Source organism: Dasypus novemcinctus, chromosome Y (assembly GCF_030445035.2).
Source record: "Dasypus novemcinctus isolate mDasNov1 chromosome Y, mDasNov1.1.hap2, whole genome shotgun sequence".
In the NCBI taxonomy this organism is placed as follows: Eukaryota; Metazoa; Chordata; class Mammalia; order Cingulata; family Dasypodidae; genus Dasypus; species Dasypus novemcinctus.
The window spans coordinates 16,471,939-16,477,460 of NC_092216.1; positions in this window are offsets into that span (position 1 = coordinate 16,471,939).

A 5,522-nucleotide genomic window follows, 5' to 3' on the forward strand; every position below is an offset into this window, starting at 1 on the left:
CCTCCGACTTCCATACTTATAACCCGCAGTTCGACCTTTCACAAGCACTCCCTCTGTCACTGTCTCTCCAAATAGATGTCCACACACCTCCTGCCTTGCTAACCCCCAAAACAGCCCACTCCAGCAAGACCCCAACCCCACTCAGTCACCTCTTTGCAGGAGAGACTATGAGGTGCACTCAGATGCCATCTTGCCCCCCAACCTCATATTTTTTTAATATAACATTTTTTGTGGTCTATGTATCTTTTTAAAAAGATCATTTAATAATAAAAACAAAATAAAACATAACTTTATAAAAGAAAACTACAAGAAGGGACTTGTGTGAAGTTGTAGTAAGAATACGCCTACTAGGCTTTCAACTGAGAGGCCATCTGAAAACTGGCATATGCTGGCAGCCTGGGAAAGTGCATGTGAAGAATTTAAAATTAAATAAATGAGAGAGATTTTTTTCAGGCTTTTGTATCTTCCCTCCCCAAGCCCTTGGAAATGGGTCTGCAAGCCACTACCAAGCTCAGGACTCAGATTTGAACAATTAAGTAGGAAATCCTAAATACCAAAACAGATTGACCCAATAATGAAAGACTGGCAATAACAGTCTCCCACCACTAAATCCATTAAAAGAGAGAAATATTGAGCATCAGGGTAAGCTTACCATTCTAACCAGATACATAGACATCAGAAAATGATTTTGAGCCCCTGTTAAGAAAATGGGAGAAATGGCAAAGAAAAGGAATATAACAAAATTCCAGATGAGACACGGGATTTCACACAATTAATAAATGACATGCACACAAATTTCCAAAATCAAATTAGTTGAAAAACAATATGACTAAAGAGATAAAGGACATCAAAAAAACATTGAGGCTATCAATGTGGCTCAAGCAGTTGAGCTCCTACTTCCTGCATGGGAGGTCTGGGTTCAGTCTTGGTATCTCCTAAAATAATAAAACAACAATAAAAACCCGACAAGCAAACAAAAAGCCCCAGGGAAGCCAATGTGTTTCACAGCCAAGCACCAGCTTCTGACATACGAGTTACTAGAAGTATACAACAGTAGACTTGAAATGACAGAAGAAAGAATAAGTGATTCTGAAGACAGGCCAGATAGGAAAGAGCACAGAGAGGAAAGAATGGAAAAAATTGAGCAGGAACCTGGGGAGTTGAATGGAAATATGAAGTGACATGGGAGTTCCAGGAGGACAACAGAAGGGACAAGGGGAAGAAAGAGTATTTGAGGAAATAATGGCTGAAAATCCCCCAATTCTCATGAAAGAAATGAACTTACATGTCCAAAAATTGTAGCATACCCCAATCAGAAAAGTCTGGACAGATGTAGTCCAAGACACATACTACACAAAATGTCAAAGGTCAAAAATAAAGAATAAATTCTGAGAGCATGAAGGGAAAGTCAAAATGTCACACACAAGAGATGAACAGTAATACTATTGTAGATTTCTCATTAGAAACCACGATGCAAAAAGACAATGTATGATATAATGATACTGAAAAATAATTGCCAGCCAACAATTACTTATTTGGCAAAACTATCCTTCAAATATGAGGGTGAGTTTAAAATATTCACAAATAAACGGAATCTAAGGGAGCTCATAGAAAACAGTCTGCTTTTACAGAAAGTAGCAAAGGGAACTTTTGCAGATGAAAAGTAAAAGGAGAGAAAAATGTGGAGGAGACTATAGAATGCAGAAGTGGTAGAAAGGATAACCAAAAGAATAAAAAGAGAGATGAAAATAAGATATGAAGTATGAAACCTGAAGAATAAAAATGCTGGAAGTATATAATTCATTTTCAGTAATAATATTCAATATAAAGGTATTAATTTCCCCACCAAAAAATATATGCTAGCAAATGGACTTTCTAAAAAGCCATCCATATACTGCCTATAAGAGACTTGCCTCAAGGTGTCTGGGTTTAAGTTGAATGGAGGAAAGTGACAAGTTTGAAATAGGTACTTTATGCAAACAGTAACCAAAAAAGAGCAGGGGAAGCTATACTAACATCAGAAAAATAGACTCTAAACACAGAAATGTTCTGAGACACAGAAGGCTATTTTATATTAATAAAAGGGACAATCCACCATGAAGAAATAAAAGTCATAAATATGTATGGACCTAGCCATGGAGCCCCAAAATATATGAGGCAAACTCTGGCAAAACTGAAGGGAGAAACAGAGAATTCTACAATAACAGTTGGAGACATCGCACACCACACACATTAGAAAGAAAACTGACTGAAGATGAACAAGGAACAGAGAACTGGATCAATATTATAAATTGACTAGACCTAATAGACATAAGCAGAATGTTCCATTCCAAATTAGCAGATTATGCATTCTTCTCAAGTGCTCATGGATCCTTCTCCAAGAGACCAAATGTTAGATCACAAGCCAGGTCTCAATAAATATAAAAAGATTGAAATTATATGAAGCACCTTTTCATATAATGAAATGAAGCTGGAAATCATAATAGATTATAAGGGAAAGAAACTGGAAATCAATAACAGATGGGAAAAAAGAAAATTTGCAAATGTTTTGAAGCTGAACAGCACATTCTTAAACAGTCAGTGGCTCAAAGAAGGAATTGTAAGTGAAATTAATAAATGTATTGAGATGGAAGAAAAGAAGAACACTACTTATCAAATTTATGAGATACAGAAAAATGTGTAAGGAAATGCATAGCCCTAAATGCCCATTAAGAAAGAAGAAAAGAGTGCAGCGATGCCCGGAGATGTACTCACCAGATGCAATGGATGTGACATGATGATGGGGGAGAGTGTTATTGGTGGGGGTAGTGGTGGGGTGGGGGCAGTGGGGGCGAATGGGGACCTCATTTTTTTTAATGTAATATCTTTTTTAAAAATGAATAAATTGAGTAGAATTTGAAAAAAGGAAAAAGAAGAAAGGGCTAAATTCTGAGCTCTAAAATGAATAACTGGAAAAACTAGAAAAAGAGCAACAAACCATTCCCAAAGCAAGCAGAAGGAAAGAAATATAAAGATTAGAGATGAAATTGAGAACAAAAATGTATAGAAAAGCAACAAAACCAAAAGCCAGTTCTTCAACAAGATCAATAAAATTGACAAATCCTAATGTAGACTAACAAATTAAAAAGAGAAAAGATGCACATAAATAAAATCAGATATAAAAGAGGGGAAGTTAAGAGGATATTATGAGAAATTGTATGCCAAGGATTAGACAACCTAGATGAAATGGACAAATTCCTAGTGATTCACAGACTACCTACATTGGCCCTCAAGAAATACAAGAACTTAACAAAAAAATAACATTTAAAGAGATCGAATCAGTCATCAAAAATCTCCAAACAAAGAAATATCCAGGAGCAGATGACTTCACAGTTGAATTTTACCAAGCATTTTGAGAAGAATTAACACAATTCTGTTTAAGATCTTCCAAAATTTTAAGTGGAGGGAAAATTATCCAACACATCTTATGATGCCAACATCACCCTAGAACAAAATCCTGATAACGATAACACAAGAAAAGAAAATTAGGGAGGGGGCAAGATGGCGGCTGAGTGAACATCCCTGTTAGAGTCTTCTGCAGGGAATCGGCTGGGCGGCGTTGGAGACTCTTTGGGACCGGATTGTTTCGGGATTTTTGCTGGTCCGGAGGTGTCTGGACATCGATTTGGAGGGAAGGTAACAGAGAGGATTCGTCTGTGAAATATACACGGAGATCCCAGCTACCTGCAGAGGATTCCCTTCTTGGGTAGGCGGAGACGAGGCATCTAGCCCCGCTCGGTGGGGCTGGGCCAGGCCGGGCCGCGCTGCGCCGGCGGTGAGCGGGGCCGGGCGGGGCCAAGCCAGGCCGAGCCGGGCCGCGGTAGCGTTTGGAGCCGGGCGGGGCCGGTGCAGGCCCCGGCTGCGGGCCGCGGTAGCACTTGGAGCCGGGCGGGGCCGGTGCAGGCCCCAGCTGCGGGCCGCGGTAGCGCTTGGAGCCGGGCGGGCCCGGGTCAGGCCGCGGCGGGTACGGAGCCCGGCAGGGCCGGTCCAGGCCGCGGTGGCGGGAGGTGGACACCGGAGCCGGCTGGGCCGCTGTAGCGAGCAGAGCTGGGCGGAGCCAGGCCAGGCCAAGGCGGCGTGAGGAGCCGGGCAGAGCCGGTCCAAGCCTCCGTGGCGGGCGGAGCCGGGCCTGCGGAGGGGTTTCTGTTTTTTGTTTGTTTGTTTGTTTGTTTGTTTTTTGTTTTTTGTTTTTTGTTTTTTAATTTTACTTAATTTTTTTTTTTTTTTTTTTGAGCATCTGCAGTACTGGGGAGTTCGTGGGCCCTGGGCGGCCTATTGGGGGTTTGTGGGAAGGGAGGTGCTTGCAGACCCATTTGGGCAGACAGACGGGGGGGTTTTAGGGCAAAGCGGGGGGAAGTTGTTGTTTTAGATAGTGTTGCAATTGTGACACGTGTGTACCTGTATCTCTCTTCTCCCTATCCGTTCCCCACCGTTTGCCCATCCTCTTTTTCTTTCTTCCTTTCTTCTTGCCTTTCTTTTTTCTTTATTATAATTAGTTTTTTTTTTTGTTTTTTTTTTTCTCGGTTTTCTCTTTCCCTCTTGTCCCTCATCTTCCACTTATTTTTACTTTAATTCAAGTATACAATAGGTGCTACAGGGAACACCTCACATTTGCTGGGTTTTCCCATCCTCCACTGCCTCATTTCTGTGTGAACTGATTTAGGCTACCTACACTATCCCCCTTCCCCTGCATCTTGATATCCACTATCATCTACTGTCTCTCCTATATTCCACCCCCCACCTCCCGTTCCTTGATCCACAAAGTGTCTAACTCTTAATTTCTAATACCTTTGTTCTGTTTTCTGTCTATTATCCACTCTTGAAACTATTACCTTTCTTTTCTTTTTCCCTCTCTCATGAAAACAATAGCTGTGTAGTTCATACCATATTCCTCCCAAATTCAGTCATCAACTTCATAAAAGGTACTCTACCTACAGCTATAACTCTATACAATCTACATGAATCTAACCTCCATCCTTCCAGATCTCATATTCCTGCTTTATTAACATACATCACCAATACAACTTTACACTTTTCCCTTGCTTACACAATTGCCTTTCCCCAACACTAATACTTTCCTCTAAAGTGAACTTAACCAACAACAAGTAACTAGAATAAGAAGAAAAAAGTGACAAAGAGAAGATATAACACCTGTGCAAAAATAACAACTAATTAACCTCCAAGAGCAGACAAAGAAGCTAAGGAACTGATTAAATTCGTCAAAATAAAGAGATGACCAGAAAGCAACAAAAATCTACGAACCAAACCAATAATCAGGAAAACATGGCTGAATCCAATCAACAAACCAATAATCACGAAGGGGAGCAAAACTTGGCACAAGCAATGAAAGATCTCAGAACATTTATCACCGACAAATTTGATGCAGTAATGAAAGAGGTTAACAACATGAAGACATCACTTGGAGGGGAAATTGCAGACATACGCAAAAACATAACAGATATGATGGGAATGAACACCACAGT